Source organism: Hippoglossus hippoglossus, chromosome 14 (genome assembly GCF_009819705.1).
Source record: "Hippoglossus hippoglossus isolate fHipHip1 chromosome 14, fHipHip1.pri, whole genome shotgun sequence".
In the NCBI taxonomy this organism is placed as follows: domain Eukaryota; kingdom Metazoa; phylum Chordata; class Actinopteri; order Pleuronectiformes; family Pleuronectidae; genus Hippoglossus; species Hippoglossus hippoglossus.
The window spans coordinates 22702442-22727606 of record NC_047164.1 but is presented as its reverse complement, the minus strand read 5'-3'; the positions used below and the strand labels follow the sequence as shown (position 1 = coordinate 22727606).

Sequence of the window (25165 nt, the reverse complement as noted above, 5' to 3'; positions counted from 1 at the left end):
AACTCAGGAGGAAAGGCAAATGAATTTCTCTCCGTGAGTGATGCTAAATGAGGCCCTGAACACTTTACCACCAGCTTTCCAACAGCATCTGATTTGTAATTACATGCTGTGTTTCTGAGATGAATTGCTGGTATGAATTACAGCAGATTATATTCTTTTGTTACCACCGTCGGGAGGTTGTGTTTTTGGTCCAGTGTGTTTGTTGGTGCGTTATAACTCTAAAGTAGAAAGTTACGCCTTGCTGAGGAGGATGTTGCTGGATTTTGCTGTGGTTAGATCTTCTATGGGCAGTTTGGGGTTTGAGCTTTTTGCCGATGACCACTGAACTGAACTGTAAGGCAAGTTTATATCTTCCATGTTATTTTTGTTATTTACTCATAATCGGCTACTGATGTGGACATAAACTGTATGACAAACATACACATGCCGTGATGCACAGGAACATTAAAATCAGAGAGCTGGCATCAGAGGTCTCGTGAACTTTTGCACAAAGCTAAAACTGTCCTCTTATACTTTTTTCTGTGGATATGCAGTATAAGGAGTAAATAACAAAAATAACATAGAATGTGTGTAGATTGTAAGAGTTGCCAAAGTGGAAAGTACCCTAAAATTGCCCCTGCCAGCTGTGGCAGCAGTGTGTGATTGTTGTGTGATAGAGAAAGTGTTGCACATAGATGGATTGAATTAATGTGTGTGTGTATGGGTGGATGGCAAAAACTGCATTGTAAAGTGCTGTGAGTGGTCATCTAAAGTGCAACATAAATACAGACTGTCTTAATTTACTGTAAACACAGTGTAACAGACAGAAATGACCAGTGTAGACAATTAGTTACATGTATTTAGGTTTGTAAGGAAAGTTTAGTAAACTCCTCTGAATGTTTAGTCTTCTCATGACTGACATTTTATGTGACATATGTGAGTTTTGTTTAGTAATTCAAAGTAAAAAGAACAACAAATGACACTGTGCATAATGATGTTACTTTGTTATTAGATTAAATGGGGAATGGACCACTGCATGAACTAAATGGACAACTTGAGAAGTCTGGGAGTCTGTACTGAAATATCAGCAGGCTGCAGGCCCGGTGCCAGATTGCCATGGCATCTCTCCTGTTCAACCCCCACCCCCCAAACTTCACCTCGCCCCCTCAATCCCACCACTCACAACCACTCTTGCCCCCTTTCCTGCCTCCTAAGCTGAATGACAGGTGGCAGAAACCCGATCAGCATGGGCCTTCATCAAGGAAGCACTCTCTTCTGAAACGGGCACACTGCCCGCTCGCCCACCCGAGAGCCACAGCACACAGGCTTCTGAGGCTGTACAGAGTGTGTGTGTCTAGCTGTGTGTGTGTGCATAAATGAGCCAGGGATGGGGGAGCTGGGCAGCAGTGGACATGGGTATGGGGGGGGTGATGGAGGCCTGGTGTTAGGGGTATAATGGACTTTTTGGCTGAACAACCGAGCAGTGGAGTTGGCAGCGGGTGTCCAGGGCTCAAACGGGAAACGGGAGGCTGGCTCCCACAATAGCCAGCACGAGAGTCCCAGAGGGTCGTTCACAATGGCAGGGCAAGCGGCTACTGTCAACAATGACCTCCAAGGCCTCACTGTTTGAAATGAGACGGCCCCACCCTTCATCACTTCCCTTTTAGCGCTGACACACAGCTAATGCAGGGATTATTATTAGGGACATGTATGTGGAACATGTGTGCATTTTGTCACTGAAGAATTGTCATGTGGATTTGCTTTGAGCATTAGCTACTGTGCTGCAGTATATTCTCAGCAGTCACATGCTATAGGAGGTGGTTTTAGGGAAAGATTTGTAATAGATTATTATTGTTTTGAAGAGAAGCCCAAACTGTAACAGAATATTCTTAACGTAAAAGGACCATTAAATATTTCACATGACATCTTACAGAAAACTTTTGACACACTCCGCAGCACCTCATCTTTATGTTGCAGACAAATCAAGATGTAGTCGAGAACTACTTCCTGCCCTTAAACGCCAAATCAGATTTGAGAACCTATTGGCTATCACAGGTGCAGTGGAGCATCTTGGCGCGAAATTGGAAATCCGCAGAACAACACGGGGCTGACCTTGTGCAACCCACACTCCCTGATCTTCATGAAAAAGAAGTTTATTTGTCTAAAATTGGTCGACGAGCAATCACTCCATGGGCTGGAGTGATTGTAAGTGGAAGTGGGAGGGGGGGGGGCAGTGCGAGCTGGGTCTCCAACCAGGAGGAGATTTAATTAGTGAAATCTCATTAAGTCTAACAAAATTAGGCGTAAAACAATCCTTGGTGGGGGAATCGTTGTGGACGGGTTTTTTTGGGTGGGGGGAGGGAGGGAGGGCAGGAGGGGGGCACACTTATAGGGGCTGAGGAGGGGACATGGAGACTGGCTGTGCGATTAGTCCTGTCTGTGCGCAGGAAGAGACAAACGTCTTAGTATAACCAGCCCTCCTCTGGCAATCATCGAGACACTGGCATGTGTCTGATCCCCAACTGTCCTCGCTCTTATTTTGTCTGTGGCTCCTTTCCAAGGTACAGTCAGGCCGTTTACAGAATTTAACTACACAGACCAGACAGAAATAGGATTTAAAAGCCTATTTTCAACAGCATAAATTTGGCAAAAAACAACAAGAATAAAACAAAGGGGTTGATGTAATAAGAGATAAGAACAATCCTGTTTTTAAACAAGAATGTCCGTGCACAACTACATAAAATATAATTTAAATCTGATTTCTTTTTTATATCAGATGTCAAACATTTGTTTTTCTCTCTTTTTCTTTAATACACTTTTTATAAAACATGCACACGTTAGCTCTGACTAGGGCAAGACTGTCATTATGGCAAATTCATTTTGCTTAGGGTTAGGTAACTAAGACATGGTTTGTTTACGCCTAATAAACAACTATGTTAGCCGCAGGTCTGTGACAGGATGCCAGCTCCGTTCTCCAGCATGACAGTCAGAAGCACAGCACACACATCCAACACACTGACCTCTAAACTTCACTACATAAAGTGCACACACTACTTGGCACTGAGCGTTGGCATTGGTTCATAAAGTGGATAATCAACCAATATAAATACTGAGATGAAAGTGAATGGGTAACAGCCATCCCTCCACAATGTGAATTTCAGGATGCCCTTGAGAATTTTTTTTTTTAATGATTCTGTGTAAATCAACTAGCACTGTGTAAGTGGGCAGCTGCCAAACGCCAGTGATAGGAGTTTTTAATGGTTCCAAAGTTTTGGAGCCCATCCAAAACAGAACCGTGACAAACTATCCAAGCATTTATTTTTTTTCATTAAGAGATGAAATCCAAAATTGATCTGAACTCAGTCAGACCTGACCCAAGGACAGTTAGAAACCCTCCAATACGGCCAAACTTATCAGACCCACAAAAACAGATACTGAGCTTCGATGCTCCTCCACGTTGTTTCTACTATGTATGGAGCCAGCAGTATTGATAGATAAAGTTATCGGTACCGGAAACAATAAACGAAACATTTTAAATTAAAAGTTGTTTATATTTAAGTGCAGATTGCAGATCTACAAATTAATTTTGCAATGTTGAGTCTTTGTTATTAAATTGTCTTATTTTATCAGATGCAACACAACAAAATCATATCAACATAAATATCAGACATTAAAAAAAACATGTCCAACGAGACCCACAGTGTCTAGTGGGATGATACCCAGACCTGATTAGACAGAATATAAACTAGACCTGGCCTGGCTCAGGTTCCAGGCTTATTCTCACTTACTATAAACCAACCTGACCTCTAGTGTTGTGCAGAATGTGAGCTAAGACAAACACCAGTAACAGCTCTGTGTTTTACCTAATAGATAAACCAAGAACAGAGAAACTGAGAAAGACGTTTTGCCTCAGGGAGTAAAAAAAATCTGGAATCATTTTAATTTCAGCAGGAACAAGAACAGAAGTTTGCTAGTTGTTCAAATCAATTAGCAATAAGTTCCAAACATAAGGGAGAAGAAGAAATACAAGTCCTTTCAATGATTTCAGTCTGAACCATGAGGATACGCAGTAATATCCAAATGCTCCAAGACAGCAATCTCCACTAATATCATCTTGTCTGGTACAACTCAGGTGGAGATGGATATGAGCAAAAACATCAGACAATTAGACAACTCTAGCAAACAATAAGTGGTGCGTGATCAAACCCTTCCAACCACCTTTTGTGTAAATGTAAACTGTTCTACATAGATGTGGTTTGACAGCATTGTTGGTTGCTGTGTTAGCGAAAGTCGTCACAGTAGTGGTCATGTTTCCAGCAGCATAAACACTCGATTAAAAAAGACAAAAGTATTATAATATTACAGCTGGAACATTGTTTCTGTTGCAGTATTTTCATCTTGTTTGACACATGAAGGTAGTTTGTGTCACTCAATGAAAATTACAATTGTTTGCTACCTGTCATTGTACGTATAGTGACCTGAATACAGCATAACAAGCAAACTTCAATTTATGAAGGCAGACCTGCACTATTATAGTTTACTTACTCTTAGGTGTCATTAGACAAGAATAGTCGTTTTAGTTACCGAAAATAACATCTGAGGAAGAGAAATCAGCTCGTTCAAGCTTATTTTCTTCCTGGTCCAAGATGCAAATAGTGTGTTTGTTGAGACTGAATCAACAACTCATTAAAACGAACAGAACACAGCTCCAGCAAGAACTGAGCACAGAAGTTCAAATTCTCATTTAAGGGTTGAAGAGAAAATATGCTCAAGTGATTGAAATGATTGTTTAGTCTCAACCAACTTGAGTGAACTGCAGCAGGGTAATCATTAACTGTGTACCCTGGCATGCCAACGTGTGTATAGCATGAATTGCATTTGATTTTGTGCTCTTAAATTAAATCAAAGAGTGGTGCTGGCCCCTGAAGAAACAGATTAACTCTGCCAGATATGTTGCTCCTGAAAGTCTATCAAGACAAAATGAAGATTCTGTTCATTGAACACATACTTAAAACTGCCCACAGCTCTGTTAATGACATGAAGAATGAAAGTTGTGCCTATACAATCAAACTATGTCATACTGTATGGTTTATAGGATGACAACTGACAACTTACAGTTAGTTTGCCCACAGCAGCGCAGCAGCCCTCAGTGTTGTTGTCTGTGCCGTTGGCCGGTATCCAACTCTCCACACAAAACCTGTCGACAGATGACAAGGTCAAAATTAATGCAATCTAATAAAGTCATCATTATTAGTAAAGAAAAAGACCTGCATGGCATGCAAAAGATATTTAATAAAACGTCACAAGAATATAAAATATGGTCACTCCACTTTTGTTTGACTGAAAGGACAGAACAGTTATTATCACCTGATGTGACACTGCTAGCCTGAAGCACTGGTGCACATAATGGGTGGAGGTTAATGAATCAGTCTGCTTTTCATTCCCCAACTGACTCATTTAAAGGATAAAATTACATTATTCTACATTTTCTGTTGCTGTCAACAAACTCCATGAAAAGATGAAAACAATGTTAAGGCGCTTTCACAGAAATATTAATTTGTTTTCAGACACGATTTCCAGATAATATCTGGACTATAGCCCCCGCACATACATGCCTTTCACGTGGAACAAATCAGCAGGAGATTTTCTGGGTCAGACGCGTTCACAACAACAGGAAAATCTGTGCCCAGATGAGGGGCGGCGCCTAGTCAGGGCAAGCAGGAGGTAGGACACACTGTATAAATTCCACTGTTGAAATCCAGTGACGCTGGTATCGGTCCTTAACACCAAAAGCTCTCAAATCTAGTTGTCTTTCCAAGTTGACATCTTTGTCAGTCTACTACATGTGTTGCTCCTCTTTTTCATCCTAAGATATTTGTATTCTTTTTGTTTGTTTCAGTTTTCCAACTATAATGTGTTAGAAACTCTCTCACTGTGAATTCTACGGACATTATCCTGCTGTTTTCTATCATGGGCTCACTCGAACATTCTCTGGAGTTTCTACTATGGGGCTGGCAGTACAAACGCCTGAGAAAGACTGAAAACAGCTCTAGAGGAGCAGTATGTGTGAATACAAATGCCTGAATTAGCTGAACCAGACATTAAATAGACTTTACTCTGTCAGCTCCTGTAATACAAAGTCAATGTAATGTAATGACAGAGTCAATTTGAATGCAGCAGGTCACTGTCTGGAAACTTGACTGATTGATGATGTTTATATCCTCTCTCCACGCTCTTCCCCCAGTGCCCTAAACAAAACTATTGCCATTAGCTGAGAACCCGTCTCACACAGACAATCTTTGGTTGTGTGTTACATGAAGAGCAACTATGGACAATGTCCACAATGTCCAAACCGGTTATAGTCACCCTCTCAATCCTTTGTGACTTCCCTTCGCTGTCTTTGACCTCTCAGCTACAAGCCCACGTCTTCCGACCAATCTTTTATGCTAGTATATGTACTTCAAATATATATTGTATTTTTAAAAGTAATTTGTTAGAACTACAATTGGCCACTAACTTTCAGCAAAAGTTATATTCAAACTGGAATGAATGCATTTTCTGGAGACTATTTTCACTATTAAACCACTTGTAGGTGTTCTGCTTGTTTGACGGTAAGCAGTTAGGTTAGTGGGGCCCCTGCTGGACTCAAACAGGAGAGTATGATAACATATGCTTCTGAGACCAAGGCCACAAAAATCTATTTTGACGAAATAAATCTTTCAAAAGCTGCTTGCAGTCTTTGTCACAGGAGGAACTAGAAAAAAGTTAGAGAGCAAATTTCTGAAACTGAATTAAAGGTATAACTGCGTCCAAGGTTAAGACATTCACTCACAACTTTCTTGAAGTAAAGCTGGACAAAGACTAAATGGCAACTGCACTGTAAAACTTCTATTGCATGCACTTCTATTATTTGTAAATTAGAAATAATTATTTAATATTAATTGGCAATTGAATAAAATAAGTGAATAATAATAGATTTGCATTTTAAGAAATTCTTAAATACAAACATGCTTTTTTCCCCTTTTTTAAATCCCTTTGATTTGCAGTCAATTCTCCACTTTTATGTAACTCTCCATCCCTGTGAGCAAAACGCTACTGATTATAATTTCCAGTGTCATAGGTGAAAACAGGGAGATTAGAGTGCAGCCATGACTCAAATTCCTCAGAGCAGTTGACTGGCTGGCCATGACTGAGCCCCACAGAGCAAACCGCTGCAGAGCCGCGGCGCACATGCAAAAGATTTAAGTTCAATCAAGCATTCAGGGCCGGACACCTGATCTTTCACTTAAAGCTCCACCAGAACAGTGGGAGTGTGGCTGGGCCTCACAGCAGGCCGCCTACCTACAGCAATCTGCTAACAGAGCCTCTGAAGGGATGGTATTTATCCAGTGCTGCACAGCCCAGTGGGGACTACTGTGTGTGTGGTAGGTCGGTACTACCAGAGGCCTCGTGTGGATGGGGGATAAGAATGAAACATTGTGGAAACTTGAAGCCTAAACCTTTGTCCTTTATTAGTGCAAGTCAAAAACCAATACATTTTGAGAAAAATGTAATGTCAAGTTATGTGAGCTGTAGCAAGTAATGCAGTCGATTGAATATAGATCTCTGTGAGTGAACTGTTGAGCCATTTTGTTTTTCATTAGTTACTTTACAGGTTTTTATTAGTCTTTGGTGTCCACCACTTTTCATCCTTTCAATTGACAGCAAAAAGGAAGATGATGTTCTAATACAATCATTTTAAAATACGTATAATATATTATACTATATTAATACATTAATACTTGTAATATACGTATAATATACATGAGCTACAGCATATGAAGACATATTTGTTGTATTTGATGTCATGGGGTCTTGAAATCACTGACATTGTGATTTATTGAATATATTATACAATATCTCCATTTCTTTATCAACAAAAAGTCTTTCCATTGTCATATTGTCCATTCAATTCTTCCCATCAAAAGCCAAATAAATACTCTTTAACTGTGGGGAAGAGTGTAATCCAGCTATAGTCTAGGCTGAACCTGGGTTTAATCTTGCAACAATTGAGATTGCTCTCAATAATGTGAAAGTAGGATATATTGATAGTAAAGACAAGCTTGAAGCCCAAGAAAATGAAGACGTCTTTAGGATGTAGCTTGAGTCTCCCTGCCTAACAGCCCCCTTAGAACACAGGGGATTTGGTTGAGAGCATTTCTTAGGTTTCTTTCAGCCACAAAGAAAACATTTTAGCCTCTCAGTAATCCTTCCCGAAGTCCTCCCTAAGCTCCAAGGGGCCTTCCTCCCTCGGCCATCCCTCCGGCCCCGTCTGGGATCCTGGAGGAGCGTCTCCGTATGCTGAAGCCCGGCACACACGCCGTTCACCGTCTCTCCATGACCCCTATGGGACCTGTCTGACCTTCCTGTTGATGTCAAAGTAAATCAGAGCGGGAGCCCGTGCAGCGAGGGGCTCCACCCAGGGGGCTGGAGGTCTAATCACCGTGTTCCTCACAAAAGCCACAGAGGAAACATTAGCATTCCTCAATCTGCCCACCATCACTCACACTGTGCACACTGGTACACACAGTGGAGGAAAGTTATTCAGTTACTCTACTTATATTTATTTACTGCTACTTTATACATCTATTACTTTGCTGCATTAATGAGGCAAATACTGTACCTTTTACTTGACTACATGTATCTGACCTGTAATTAATAGTCATTTTACAGATTCAGGCATTTTTAGATGAGATGAGATCTTTACTGTGCCAGACTTTTTGTCATTTGTGAGGATGGAACTTTGTTCCTCTGTTTTCCATCATTATAAAATAATATTCTGGCATTTGCGACTAATTTCTGACATTTTACAGACCAGACAGGATTCAACAAGAACATTATCAGTGAAATCGGCATTAGATCAAACAGTGGGAGGGTGAGACCCTGCTCTTGGGTTACATTTCAGCTTTAATATTGTTGTAGGAATTGGACTCAGTTGTGCTTCTTGTGAAATGATTGTTTTATTGTTGCACCGTGTACAACATTTGCTCATATCAATAATGGGATATGCTCCAATGCATCAGGCCCCTCGGAGAGAATCTAGACTCATTTGGCTCATTTGATTTCACTGCTCGCATTTGTGGCAAAGCAGGTTTGGATAAGGCACAGACATGATTGAATATTCACAACTTCCTGCCTCAACTTTCTCTCTGATCATATGGAGGCTCTGCACGGCACAGAGAAAACTCCAGATGGACATCTTTAAGATTCCCAAATCCTCCTCTTTTTCGCTAGCAGTACTTTTGGGGTCAAGGTGTGAAGGGAGGACCAAAAGACCCGTTTCCCACAATCCCTCCACAGCTATAGCCCCCCAGCTGTTCAAGGGCTTCCATAACAACAGCTGCGCAGAGGTTTAGTGGTTCATGTTGCTATGACAACAGGAGGATCAATTGGCATGCACAGACTCTCATTGCTAATAGCGAAAGTGACATTATGCCATAATTTCATTTCAATAAAACACAGGCAGGTTTTTTCTTTTACGACACTAAGATTCAGGAGGACATAAAAAAGGAGGCAAATAATTAATTTTGCATGATAATGTGAGTGGCTCGTGTGCCCAAAACTAGCAAGAATCTCCTACGCATGCTGACAACCAACCCGGCAACCTCACACTTCAAATTCATTTCCCTGGAAATGAAGATTAACTCACTCACACAGTGTGACTGTTTTCCACTTCATACAATAGAGGCTAAATAAATCCTCATGCCCGGCAGCTGTATGTGCCACAGATCACTGACCGGCAGGATGTGCAACAATCAGAAATATTTCTGTGCTCCTGACAAACAGGATATCCGGTCACTTGGCTACTTTAACAGTAAGGAATCAAACACTATGGGGGGGATCTACACTATTGTACCAGAACCCACCTCGGCTGTACATGCAGGCTATGTTTATGTGTGTGGGACAATAGAGTCTCAGGCCGAGTATCACAAGCAGCGGTTGAGGTAAAGGAAATGCAAAAGTAAAGTCGCTGTTCGCTCTCAAGCATTCAACAGTTAGTAAAATATCAGTTCCCACCGCTGTAATCCAGGCAGCCAAACTTCAACCATTTGGGGCTAATTCCTGCGAATTATGAGCGGCTCACGATGACAATGGCAGGTATTCCCACGGGAGTAACCGGAGCAGGCGTGGCGTCACCGTGGGTTTAAGCCCAACATTTAACGAGCACGCAGCTGACACAGGCAGCTGTGCCAGACAAAACACTGCACAAACACATACACTCTCCGTCCACACACACTTCAACATGAGCAATTTGTCCAGCTGCTACACACACACACACTCCATCTATAACTTCGACCATGACACAAGGTTCTCTAACTTCGTGTCTATGCCACTAATCGACTCCTGGCTGAAACTTGACATTGATTCTTCCTCCTTGTCTCACAGAATATGATAGCCCCTTGTGAATAATGGCGGGGAAGAAAACAGGAATCCACTGCTAAAAATACCACTGTCGTGATGAGTCAGGATGGATTGAGCAAACAAAAAGAGACCAGCCTAATCTCCTCCAGATTTTTGGAAAAGAAGGTCCAATCCTCAGTGCCACCAGTGGATTCCTGTATTTAATGAATCAAGCTGCATCTAGAGGAGGAAAAAATGAATGCGTAGCCAAGTGGGATAAAACGAGATTATCCAATTGGAGGTTAATGATGTGAAAAAGTCAAATCACAGATTTAAAGAGAATAAAGGTGCAAGAACATAAAAGTGTGCCGTGCTGAGATGTTTGGAGGTGTTCAGTGACACTGTATTACAGTAGACTAAATCCTCCTTACATGGAGTTCATCATTGATATGTCAACTGAGGCCTGACAGCTCACACTAACATCCTCCTCTCCATGTGTCAACCCTTTAACGGCAGTAAAACTCAGCATTGATCCCAATATTACTCGTTTCTAACAATCCAGTGGAGGAAATATATTTCAAACCAACTTGCAGTAAAAATTAGGTAACTAGTGAGCTACTGCACATCAGCGTCTATCATCTGAACTCAAACCCCTTTAGGCTCTGGTGAGGCCCTTGCACTCATATGCTCTTTCACTTACACAAAGGCAACTACAAGGATCTTTTTCAGGTGGGCCTCAGCAGGATCTCTGTCCAACGTTTCTGAGCACTTCAGTTAAAGCATGCCATTGCTTATTGCTACTTACAGTGCATCATTACTCATCTCATCTCAAATCATTTAAATTAAAAATAATACACTTTAACTATAAAGAAGAAAAAAACATTCAAGCGGGGGCATTTGATTTTGGCTTTTTACAGACTACAGCCTATAGAGCAGAGCCAAACAACCAACCACTTCTATGATAATCAGCTGAGTAATTAACACTAAAGTCCCTTTTCCCCTGGTCAAAAAAACCAATAACATCCACTAACATTTGGCTTTTGTGGGAAATGGGAATGGATACAATCGGAATTCACTCCTGGGTGAAGTGACTCTGCAGTAGTTTTCATCAGCTCCCGATACAGTGATGAAAACGCGTGGGTGAACGCGCTAATTTGGCAAGACGGTGAGGTGAGAGGGCGCCTCAATTTTCATGATGTAGATCATGATGCACCGGGGAAAAAAATGGAGAGGCAAACTCCTCTACTGGCAATGGGACAGGCGTCAATCGCCTTTTTTGTGGGTTTACACACATAATAAAAAAAATTGGTGTAAAAGAGGTATAACAGACAGAGACACACTGAATCCTGCATTCCTCTCTCTCATTAACAATAAATGCTGCCTCAAACTTCTCAACCCTTGATAAACATAGTGGAACAGACATTAAAAGTATAAAAAGGCAGTGCAGAATTAAAAGGCTTGGGTTTCATGTTACATGGTTAACTTAAATATGTAAATTGAATATGTCTGTAAAAGCTTCCCTTGCAAAAGGAGTTGACATGGACACTTGTCTGTTACATATCAGCGTCCCAGGATCTTCACAAATGTCCAAATAAAAATCAGAGAGCTCATATTTATTCAGTCTTGCGTATGGGTCTGATGGGATTGGATCTGCTGTCAAGAGAGTATAACTATAACTGGATGGTGAATTTGATCTAAAAGAAGAACAAACGACTGCAGAAAACTGTAGTCGATTTACATTTTTCTGGCGCTCTGCACTACATCCCACATTTTGTTGCTCTTTTTGTCACACATGTTGCCCTGATTGGTTGTAGTTCTGCTCTGAAACAGTTGATAACACTGACATTAAAATATGAGAACTGGTCTATTCCAGGCCACTTGTGTGCAGGGCCGTACTAGTGTTGAACAAAGTACACAGGGCCCCAATGTGGGGGTGGCCTTTTAAAATGCCTGCAATATATGATTTTATCTCAAATCTAGAAATGCCAGTTAAAAGACATCACCTGGGCTCATGTTATGTGATACACACACAAACTCTTAAAGTGAAGTATCCGTGAATGAGGAGATTTTCACCTCCATTATCAAGTACATTGGAAATAATGAAAATGTGATTTGCAAGAGAGAGAAATGAAGGTATAGAGCATGATAGAAGGCTGTATGAGGATTTAGTATAAACATGTTTATTTTGCTTCCTTGTCTATTCAAGACTGCAATAGTGGAATGATCAACCTACATATAGAATTAGAGATCAAGAAAACAATTATAATCAATATTTCATATATTGTGAGATATTGTGTAAACATCAAAACATATAAATGCATCAGAAAAGGGACTGGACGCCTCTAAATTTTAAATTTTGTGATCAGATATAACAGAAAAACATGCTGTGTTGCTTTATGGCACAAAACAGGGAGCTGTTCTGTAAACGAGTAAGAGTAGCTGTGTCTAAAACTAAAGTGTGGTCACTATTTAGTGCACAATACAACACTCTACCATTTTATAGGAGTGTGAGACGGAGAAATGTAGCCACTATGGTGCTTTGAAAAATTCTCACAGTGGAACGAAACATGTTGTGTCTATAGCGGGTACACTTCTTTCTGCTGACAGATCCACTGCATGCATTTTATGTATGGGGGGAAAAATATGGTGCGACTACATCACAATAATGACACATAATAACCATGATTCACACAAAAGTGTCTGAAATCAAAGTGAACTGCTCACTATAGAGTAAACTACTTATTGTCAGTGAACAAGGGGCTGATTTTGGACACAGCCTAGGTTTTCCCTCTGTCTTTTTTTTTTGTGTGGAAATAAATCGCTTCCAACGTGATCCCAAAAAAAGCATCTTTTTCGGGAAACACAAAGAAAAGCTTCAGTTGAAGCAGCGTGATCCTCTTTGTGACATGAATTCGAACCGCTACAGTCTTCCAATCATTTCCATTATGGTGTTTATATACAGGTATCAGTTTTTTTTCCTCTCTCTTTCATTGTCTGGGCATGAAACAGACAGGGTAGGCTGGGAAGACAGAAACACAATGGAGTTGGCAGAGTCGGCCGAGGCAGAACAGACAGTGAGGAATTCCCCATCAGTGTCTGAAAAGCTAACCTTGCCTTTTTTTTTTTTTTTTTGACTCTTCCCTCCTGGTGAGAGCACAAAGGAAGAAAGTTAACTCTTTCACTGTCCTGCTGGATGTCTGTTTGCTCAGTGTGTTCAGATCCTCATAATAAAGCATCACATCCCGATGGACTGAGCCGGCAGAATTTACTGATGGCCGTGTCATTCTCTCTGTAGTCTCAGCTATGAATTTCCAATAGTTGGAAATGCACCACGTATTTCACAAGGCCCCCCAGCTCTATATCTGGGTAGTTAAATACTTTCTGTCCATTTCCCAGGACAGAGAATATAGTGTCTTTAAATTTAAGGTGCTCTGCCATCTGTATTAAATGTCTGGCTGTTTATATAAACTACTGACCGCGGGGGGAAGGAGACAGCAGCGTGCAGCCTTTTCACTGAAATGGAGGGGGACAGAGAGATTCACATAAACACAGAGGCTGAAAAAAACAGAAGGACAAATTCAGACAGTATATTCTCAATCAATTTCTCCATCCTCACTTGCACACACACTCTCACACACAGAAGCCATTTTCAGACATGAACATGGATTTCCGCACAATTGGGTTTGGACTTCCTCAACAACACAGAAATCTACAGAGCGTTCGGGTGAGGTGAGGCGGAGCAGGCACAGGCAGGACGTAACATATACTGTATATTCCACTGTGGACATCACATTTTTGTTTACATCACATGGAAACCGGTATAGGCCCTTATCACTAGAAGCTCTCTAGACATCTTCATCGGTGTCTTGTATGTGTATTGCACTGCTTTTCATCCTGAGATATTTGGATTCTTTTTTTTTTCTTCATTTTTGCCAATGTTTCCCCCTTGCTCGTGAGAAATCCGCCAGAGGATCTTCTGTTTTCTCACATCGGCTCATTCGGACATTCCGTTTTTACAAGGGGGTCTAGCTGGAGAAACTCCAGAGAAAGTCCAGAGCCTCTATGCAACTCTTCCGTAAAACGTCCAGAGATTAACTAGAGTTCAAAGCATGTCCGAAACCAATTATAGATTTAAGTAGATGTGTTTTGAAGAGGGTGTCAAGAAGGCAGGTGCAAGTGATCCCTCGTCTCTTGCCATGGTACGTCTCACCTTCAGAGTTCAACGTCTCCCTGAGAAGCTCCACCACTCCTGAGTCTTGACCTTATCAGTTAACCACTTTTTTTTGTTGTTGTTGTGAGATTTGCCCATTTTTTACTTTAAAGTGGCAAAAAAATAAACATAAAAATGATGTTAGCGTGTACATTACTTGTTAGTCTCATGAAACAGATATGCCCTTTTTTTTTTATCAAATCGAAACAATCTGCTCAGAGTCCAAGACACACACCACGACGGGACACCCCATGCTCTTTAAAGCTCTGAGTCAATTTCATTTTCCTCTGGCACACAAAGTGAAGTGTAATCTCCACAGGCAGCTGTTCAGATCCCACAGATCTCCAGCTGTTGTGAACTTATTAACGGTATGTAAAACGGTTGATCAAGGCCTTTCTGCTCTCACTGTAGGCATATTTCACAAAGCCTACACTGACTCTGAGAATACATAGGTTTTCTTTCTAGTCTGCTCATGTAGCTTGTCAATGTGTTTTTCCCAGTAAATTTGTGACGTTCCTGTGTGTGTGTCTGAAAATATGTGTATGTCTGATGTTTATCTTCACTGGAAACTACTTGATTAATGTATAAACAATGAGCGTGGCCCTGACTTAGTTGGCTGTATCTCCTTTCATTGTTTTTTTATTTATCTATCTATTTTTTAAAAAAGCATTTGTGTTCAGGTCACATTTGGAGAGCTGTATAACTGAAGTGTGCGCTAAACTGCTGTCACCTCACAATCTTCACGTGTCAGCATGCAGTGCCATCTTTGAGCGATCCACTTAGGACGTGGCGATGATTTCACTTAGAAGATAGGTTGACCGACCAGTCCTCCCTCCTTCAAAGCTTGACAAACAAATCTGACCCTCAATAAGCACTATCACATTTCAAACCCTCATTTGCACCCCACTGACACTGTAGCAATGCCAGAGCGCTGCCAGCAGGGAGACGGGCACAGGCATACCATCAGGGGTACAGAGACCTTGACCGGAGGAAAGCGTGTGACGGGAGGGGCGGCTGGAGAGCTGTCTCCACTCTCTCAGCGAGAGCCTTGCCACATAATGGCAGACATGACACTGCACCGCCTCCAAGCTGCCACATTTATCCGCACGCCGGCTCGGCAGCTGTTAAGAACTCACTTTTAGCACAGACCCATCATCACTCTATGGAGATAAACCTTTATGAAGTTGCACAGGAGTGGGAGGTGTGTGTGGGTGCATGGCTATATGTCGTTTTTTTTCCTTTTTTCATTCTTTTATACAATATTTCTTTAGTCTGTTATAATTAAAATCCTCTAAACTTTGTTAGGAATTCCTTGGAGATGCTTTGTCACACTTTTGACTGCAAACGTTTGGAGGAATCTAAATGTGGTTTTGATCATTTTCAGATTCTACTGGCATTTGATATTTAGAAATAGCGTGGGTTACAGGAATAACTAATGTATCTGTGGAGACTCAGTGGGAATAATGTGCCCTTACATTGCCATGCTGTGTCTGCTCGGCACAGAGATGTAAAGGAAATATTTGCACTGTGGATCTTTCTTAAAACAGTGTACCTTTCAGTCAACACAAAAAATAAAATAAAACATCTCTGCCTCACTTTAGTAACTTAATTACATTTAGCAGGAGTCACGCTGAACTTAATGATATAAACTCTGACAACTGTCCTCTTCTAAACTATGGCTGCCATCACACTGTGAATATGAGCTTTAATTTCCTCTCTGTCCCTTAACAACTTACTGAATAAATTTTAAAAAAAACATGTCAGTGCTGAAAATAGCTCATTATGTGTTGTGTTTCACAGGCTTTTGGCGCAGGTTAGTGAAAGGTGTCACTGCCAAAAATGCTGCAGGACCAAAAAACTGTGACGGAAACATTTGGTGTCAAAGAAGTTGTTCTTGTTATTTAGTGGAGGGGGGAGGGGGAAAAGCAGGCATCTGAGATGCTGCTGGCAGCTTTTGACTCTGTCTCTGTTGGATGATAAATCTGCTATATGAATGTAATCTGTGTGGATGATTTATACACAAGTTACAAATCAGTTTGATTTACAAGCCATTTTAAATCAAGCTCAATATGAAACTTTTGAAATCTTTTTAAAAATAACTGTGGACATGCACATGATTAAATCTAAATCAGTAATGATTTCTCACCCTAGCAAAGAATGACAGGTTTACCTTTCACATTGAATCTATTTATATACGGTACATCCCTGGTTTTTGATCGGATCGTAAAAACTTTAAGTCATTGCATTTTTTTTTTATTCCCTATGTCTTTGTAGGCAGTTCACACTAATTCCAAGGCAAGATATTGCAACTGGACTTGATCCTGATTGGCTCCCCTCATTAAAGGGCAACTGAAATGTTTCCAAGCAGCACAGAACTAAGCCAGACACAAATCCAGCAGCAGGTTTGCCTCGTGTGAATTGGAAGAGCCGCTGCTGTCGGTCGATAATAGCCATATTAGGACTGCTCCGCTTTAAGTACAGTTTGAGCAGTTCAGCTCAACCTCTGACTGAACCTCATTTACAGTGTTTTTAAATAAAAAAGAATGCCTCTTATCTGGAGTTACAGGGCTTTATGTTTTACATGAAAAAATCTAACACAATTGAACCTGTAAATAATTATCATACACAAAATGTGTCTAAAAGTTCCAATGAAGATAGAAGGGGACGTTTCTATCAACAACAAACCACCAAAAGCACCACTGAACTGATGCACATCTGTCATTTGGATTGGATAAGATCTCTGCAGCAGACAGCTGCCAAAGTCAAGTCGTATACGGCTCTGTCTTGTACAATAGTCTCCATTATGCCCTTATGTCTCCTGCACTGTCTGCTCTAAATCAAAACTAAAATATACATTAGTGTATTTCTTTACACAAGGAATTTCCACCAGCATTTATGTAAACATACACACACACACACACGCACACACACATACACACACACACACACACCACAAAACACAATTAAAGAGGAATATTTGTTGAGACACTGCAGTGATATTAAATGCTCCTTCTTTTGCCTGCGTTTCTCACTTTTCAGGAATGTCTTGAACAATACAATCTCTGAGAGAGCAAACCTCTTATCGTGGCACATATCCTAACATGCTAATTACCCCACACACAGTTTGAGTTCATTTATTATGCATGAAATAATCTAATATGATGACTGTGATAATTATGCGCACATAGATAAGATAAAAGAGTGGTAACCAATTATGGCGCAGGAGTTGGGAAAAGTAATTATTCTTTGTAGTGGAAAGAAGTCTTGGTTTGGAAAAGAGGGTTCAGTCTGTGTTTTTTTTCCCTCTTCAGTTCACAGTGGTGCAATTACCATGTGGAATCATGCCTGCACTCGCTGATAATGTTTAAGGAATATTTTCTTGATTAGCCGTACAGGAACACAGACACCGTGCCTTGTTATTTTAAGCGTTGGATGTAAAAAACCTTTCACTGAGTGATTAACTGGAAAAAATAAATCAATAACAGTATAGGACCTGCTCACGTTTATAAAACCGCTGCTGAAATAAAGTGCATTCTGCAAAGATTCATTTACAGCAATGTGTCTGTTATGATAATTGTGCACGCCCGCTCCCCGAGCCTCTTCACACACTCCAGAAAGCTGACATGTTTACATTACGACTTGAAAGGCAACACGACTCGATGCCTCGGGTCTCGTCAGCAGCAGCAAATCAGAGAGGACACTAAAGAGAAGGAGTGGCGCTTGCAAATCAGACGCGTGTTGCAGAGTCATTAAATATTACCACTTCTAAAATCAGAGTTGGCATGTGCGGTTAGCCCGCACCACTGTACAAACACACTTAACACAGCACAGCTTTCTTTTGACAAATTACGTGTCTGCCACTGCAAATCGCTGAAAACAGAGACCCCACAGTAATTAAATTTTTCTGTGACTGTTTTGGTTTGAATTTTTGTAGTAAATCAAACTTGTGATGGAGTTTGGCAGCCCGAAAACAGAGTTTAATGTGAGGAAGGAAAAAAATGCTTCACGGCTGCTCTTGGAAACTTGGGAGGGATGCAAACTGAGTCGTGCAGAAAATTTAACATTATTAAGAAACACAGCAAAGGAAGGTTATCTGAGCATATACAGTATAAACAAATTATAATGCAGAAATTGTACAATATAAATACACATTATCTGAAGGAGGATTGTCTTACTGACCTCTAACTCAAACCACATTTAAGTGACTCAGGGGTACACACGTCATGTTCACACTCAACCGGAAACCTCTGTCACCCATTAACCAGCCTATGTCTCCCTTGGACTGCTGTAGTTGACTCATGATTACTTACAGACTCTAAGCTTCAGGCCAAACACGATATACTCTGAGACCAGTCAACAAAGAAGAAAAGCTCGAACACATGAGTCACTGTTAACTGTCACATTGTCAAATTCACACCAAACATCAGCACAACGGGGGACATTGGCTCGTTAGAGATGTGTTGATCCAGCAGTCATTGCAAAACAGGAAAAACAAAAAATAAGAATATGGATGCAAGTTTTAAAAAAAAAAATCACAATTGTCTCTTCATGTGCTCTGTAGCTGTAAACGTGAGGTTAATGTCAGCGGCACTCGTGTTTCCTTACTCTCTCAGCAAAGTCATAATGTTCTGAATGTAATGAAGTGAGGAGAGGAGAAAGGAAGGACGATGAATGCAGCCGAGAAGGCGAGCGCCGCATTTCACGAGGTTCGCCTGGACAGCCGATGTTCGGAATAATCAGGCTACTGTATGATTCTGAAGAAATGACTTTTTCACCGACGTGTTTATTCGGATATTAAGAAATGTCCCTCACATCATTGACAAAAGAAAAAAAGAAGAAGCACATGTTCCAAGCTAATTAACTTCTCTTGTGAAACTGTGTAAGTTGTAGAACAATGGGGTAGGTTTGGGGACAAAGGAGATTTGCTTTAAAGTTAGACAACAGCACAGATAAACTGGACTTTACCATTAATCCTTAGATATGATTAAAGCAAGAAAGTGAGTGCAACTGAAATGTTCTTGTTTTCCAAACAACTTAATGGTTGTCTATAAAACTAGTTATAGACTTGCACTTTGCTGAAGAGGTGTCAAATACTGAACAAAAATATACCGGCACACAAGCATATATATGTATATATATAGAGTACTGGAACTCTTAATAGATGATATCCAATGCTATTATACATGTATACATGTGTAATGTGTCTCTAACCCACACTCTGGTTCACGCTGACTTTAAAAATCACAAGCTAAAGTAGATCAAATTGGGGAAGGGTTGTGGTTTGGGTAAAATGTTTCAATGTATAACCGTCTTTCTCTAACTTAAATTGGGTTCTGTGTCAATGTCGAAAATTATGTTGTATTCGCAAAAGTGGAAACAATAGAAAAGTAGTGCAACATTTCTGTCATATATTTAGCAATTTAATATTTTATTTATTCTTTTATTTCTTACATTTTTATATTTGTATCGATTTTTACATTTGTTTTTTATTTGTGAAGCACTTAGTTGCTTTTTTCAGGATTGCTATACAAAACAAATAAACAAATAATAATAAACAAATAATAATAATAATATAATAATTATCATTATTATTATTGTTATTATTACAACAAGCTGTTAAGCAATGTTTTGCTATTTAATTATAAAGTTGCGGAAGTTGGCAGTTATATTTGTTTTCATAAGTTGTTGTTGTTAAAATACGTCTCTTGTTTTTTTTTTTATTAGACCACATTATGTCGCATTAGAAGCATTTAAAATTTAAAAGCTTCTCTCTAAACAGTTAAGCTCCACAGTTGTGTTACAGTATCAGAGGCATTTAGATCCTTAGGGCACTGATGTGAACTATTACTAATTCCAGCGCTGAGACATCCAGGATGCCAAAAGCCTTAATGAAATATTATACCGGAATAAAGCAGCAGAGTCGTCCTTTAATATTTTAAGAGCGACAAGTCCTGTGAAACACCATAAAAGATGTAGCCTTCCTCTGGAAAATGAAACGCACTTCGACTGAAGCCTGCGCTGTCATAAAATCATGGCACTTTTATAGCAGGGGACAGGACTACATAAAGGAAGTCATTTGCAGCTAATAAGAGCGATCACTAAAATGCATTAGGGCAAATTATTCTGTCCTTGCCACTGTGCAGTGCTTTTACTAAAGTCTGTTGATAAGCTGCTGTTTCACCTAAGAACTTATTCACTAACAAGTGTTTCATCAGCCGCCTGGAAAGGCCACTTGGAGATTAACAACGAGGTATACAAATGGATTTGAAGAGAAAGCCACTTTTGGGGAAAGTCTAATGTCAGAATAAAGGAGCAGCTACAGCCTGAGTGAAAATATTGTCCTTCAGATCAATGGTGTCCTGGAGAGCAATAGGCTGAAACATTCAGATGAGATGTGAGTGGCAGAACACTTAAATAATATCTTTGGAGAGGATTCTGAACAATGGAACTGTGCTCCAATAAATAGCCTTTGGAGGTCACAACTTCAGCGCTGTTGCATTTCTACTTAAAGTGCAGGAGACTTCAATAGGCAACTCTGCCAATAATCAAAGTGGGTTGATTTGAAAAGGCTTCGAAGTGGATCATTTTCATCGCTATGGCACACTTTTCCTGTGTCGCCTTATGTCTTAGGCACCCAACTGGTCTCTTGCTGAAGCTCCTCTGTGTTGCAGCAAGGTTTTCAAACTTTGCAGCCACCTCAACTCCCCAAATAAAAGTGCAAGAGACCCCCGCCATCATTGCAGGTAGTTGCAGTATACGGGGATACTGATCTGAGCTATTTCCCAAAAGGACACCTATGTGCACATGTTGCAGTGTTTCCTGTGGTGCTGTAAATTTACCGTTGCAAGTGTCACTGTCACTAATCTGTAATAATCACTTCAGAGGTCATGTGAAAAACAAAGAAAATCTGAAGACATATTTTTAGTTTTTTTTTTTAAATGTAACAATTTTTTAAAATCATTTTCTGAGAACTGTGGCTATATCACAGTATTACTTATCATTTCTAAATTTTATTTAATTTCTGGGAATCATCTCGCAACCCCTCCAGTGGGTCCTGACCCCGACTTTGAGAACCACCGTATTAATACAGCTGTAAATGTACCCGAGTGAAAACAACAACATCGGGAGGTCATCAGGGATGCAACAGCACTTCACAGTGCTGATATGAGTTAGCTTAGTGTTGACAAAAATAGCTTCTGTTGATGTGCACTTGGCTGCAAAACTCTGTGTGTTTGTCTTCAACTTTGTAATAAGAGTTACTCTGACTCACAGAGGAGGAACAACAGCTTTCCTGCTGGCAACGGCACTGCAGTGCTGAAAAACAGCTGGTATTGTACCTGCAGTACGGAAAGACTGAAGTTTATGCAGAAGAAAAACACTCTAATAGTACAACAGCAGTTCTGCTAAAGGCGTCAAGCTGTAAGCTGCAAACAAACATTTGTATGTGGGAAGAGAAAGCCCCTGTCACCTTTATGGTCAACAGATTAATGCACGGCATAGAGTCGGGGCTATTAACATGGAGAAGCAGCAGTGATGACTTGAGTTTTAAAGAGTATTACACTGTTGGAGATGTTCAATAGTAGTGACACCAGTTTGGCCCATGCATTTATTCATTTTCAAAGGACGCACAAATATGCTTGCACACAGTGCTTGGTGGGATTTTCTCTACTATGATCTGCTGCTGAATTCAAATCAAATATTTTGAACCTCACCCAGCTCAGCTGTTACCAGGACTCTCAAATATAATAAATTCAGGATTTACTGGCAGGCTTCATATTTCTCTGTGTGAAGCTCTACTCATTTATTAGGATTATCTACATTCCACCAGAGATAAGAACCAAAGGCACAATGAGGTTTGGAGTCTTGTTAAAGGTCTGTAAATGCAGAATATATAATAAGCAGCTGCTAATTTGATTTTGTGCTTGATCCTTGAATAACAACCACTGATGTCTAAAAATAATGTGTTTTAATTGCTTTTAGTGCAAGAATAATAAAATCAAAAGCAATTTATACTAACGGCATGAATACTGAAGACATAAGAGAATGGAAGAAGCCCAGTTCGTACACATCTTTGAGACAAATTTCAGCCACAGCAAACACTGTATCTGTGTGTGCGTCCTGCGGCTGAAACACGGAAGCCTTATTTGACTCCCCTATTCTGTGCCATGACTTCGACTTCGTTTATGGAATGTGTCCCTGCTGGGTTTTCATTTCCTCTGTCTGAAAAAAGGAAGGCAATCAGAGTACTGATGCTAAAATCATTACCTAATGACTAAAGCCTTTGTATGACTTCCACCATGCTGCGACATTCATTGTTCAGCCGCACATCTCGTATAATTGTGCGGAGAGGAGCGATTCTAAAAGTTTGTTTGAGGGCTGTGTGCAGGGCAGGTCTGCACACGGCCTCAGACGTGCTGAGTCCAATCAATCACTCAGACTCCTTCAGAGGAATAATATGGACGTTTTGCACAGACTAGGATGTTCTGTAAGCAGACATATTGGGATAAGGGCCTGCAATCACACAGTAAAGCAGCACAAAACATAACACATGCTCATTAAGAACTTGCATTGTTGAGCATATCAATAACCTCACCTGCATACATTTCCTCTGTAAACTGTGAATGTGTTAACATCAGAGGGATCTCTGGGCTGAGGCAATACAACACTTATTTTCTTAAGAATTTGAGGATGAAACCATATAACTGTTAGATTTATATTCCCAAAATGCTCTTTTTAAGTTTTGTTTCAATTTAAAAAAAAAAGGAAATATATTCTAAAGTCTCCAATTAATGTTTGAGCAACAACACTGACTGACTGCAGTTTTCAAACTTAACCATACCACAGCCCTATGCCGCATGCATTTTCATGACATCTCTATGTCCTTCTAGAAACAAAGCTCCGTGATGTTGACAGTATAGAGGATCATTAAATTTGCCTGCTGCTCCTCTTGGAGCATAAATCAAGCCAATCCATCTCTCTCTGACCCAGCTCCCTGGTGGCTTACTTAGAGCTGTGCCAATGCAGCACTGGCTGTGGAATGAGCAAGGGTAAGCATGCAAGGGCTGCGCTTAAGCTGCGCTGTCTGACGGTATAAACAGGCCTATGCCTCGTCTTGAGAGCAATAGGGATCAAGCGGGCTTAGTGGGCATGACCTGTGAGGACCCAGACAGGCCCAAAACATGCAACACAACACAATTGTCTTAGGATTGCTGCACTATTGAACAGGAGAAAAGTGGCCGGCGTCACTTTGCTCACAGGCCCAAGGATTCCCAAAAGATTTAAGCCTTATGAATAATTCTCAACATCCCCTGCCTTTTCTCAGCCTGGTTTAAGAAAATGAGGCCCTCAAAAACAATGAGACACCTCAAAATCTGATCGCCACGGAAAGAAATAACGCAAAGTAAGACCTGGCCTTTCAAGACTAAAAAACCCTTAGATCTTCTCAAAAATGATGTACGGCTCTCTGCGACACCATGCAGAGTGGAAATAGAGGCAAAGGAGAAGGAAATGACAAGACATTTGCGTGTGGTTTAATTTCCTGAATTGCTTTATGGTCATACATAAATGCTTAAATTGGTTTGTAACATATGCTCTCCTCGCTCTGTTTACTTCCTTCATTTAGTGTGACTGAAACACTTTATTAGTGATTATCCCCTCAAAAGCTGCAGGAATGCACAGCATCACACCTCTTCGTGTAATTTACCCATGTAGTAGGAATGGGAATATGCAAATAGTGTCAGAGTATTTTGCAGCACCAAATATGCCCCTGGGCTGCTTGTCCAATGACACAAATCATCAATTAAGATCTCAGCAGGGTTTGCGGATAAACTAAATTGGCATTATCCCTATCAGACAATATGGAGAGCCATGTGGGGTACATGGCAACAAAGAACAAACATCACTGAGGGTGACTGGTGGTGGTGCGTTTCAGCTCACGTGTTTGCATGTATGTGTGTGTGTGTGTGCGTGTCTCAAAAATGTATTCCCATCAGAATCCTCCACTTTGAGACAATGACAAAGGTACCCAGTGATTTAAATGGTGTAAAAGGTAGCAGTGCTTCTTTGAGGTCCTCCAACAGCGACTCGCTGCAACAACGAGAGTGTCTTTCAAAGCATTTACTTTCACAGGGGGTGCGAGTTTGGCTCCTCGTGGGATTTCATGCTCAGCACTCTGCACCTGCCTGGTGCGTGTGACTGAAGGAGCTAAAGTGGTCTAAATCGCCATTGTGATTTCTCAGGGAAGCAGATGATTAGTAAACAAATGGTTCAGGCATATTTAATTAGGCTAATGTACTCCCAGTGCTCAGTCCTTGCAGTCAGGGGCCCTGACTTTGTAGTACATAGTTGTAACATTTCACTATTGTCAGATGACAACGAATCTGTGATAGAAAAATAACAGTGATTTTCCTGAACGTCAACTTTTTTGCTGTGTTTGCTGGATATGGGCATGTGTTCGCACGGTGATTTGATATTTGATCTACATGTGTAAATATATCATACAACACATACCAAAATACAGCAAAAGACCTGCAAACCTGTGCTTTTCTAACTAGCTACCTGAGACAAGCTACCTGACGTGTCACTGAAAAGTCTCCT

The 25165-nt window shown here is 40.6% G+C and overlaps 1 protein-coding gene across 5 annotated transcripts in view; it reads right to left on the bottom strand.

Annotated features, from left to right (window-relative positions):
• The window catches only part of pknox2 (pbx/knotted 1 homeobox 2), an 87343-nt gene that overhangs the window by 57325 nt on the left and 4853 nt on the right, over positions 1-25165 (bottom strand). For 3 of the 5 annotated variants that reach the window (XM_034606544.1, XM_034606548.1, XM_034606547.1), the window contains one exon: positions 5095-5176. The gene's annotated coding sequence lies outside the window, so the exon portion shown is untranslated. Of the gene's footprint in view, positions 1-5094; positions 5177-13835; positions 13913-21839; positions 21861-25165 lie in introns of those variants that run through there. The other 2 variants (XM_034606546.1, XM_034606545.1) reach the window with 2 other exon arrangements.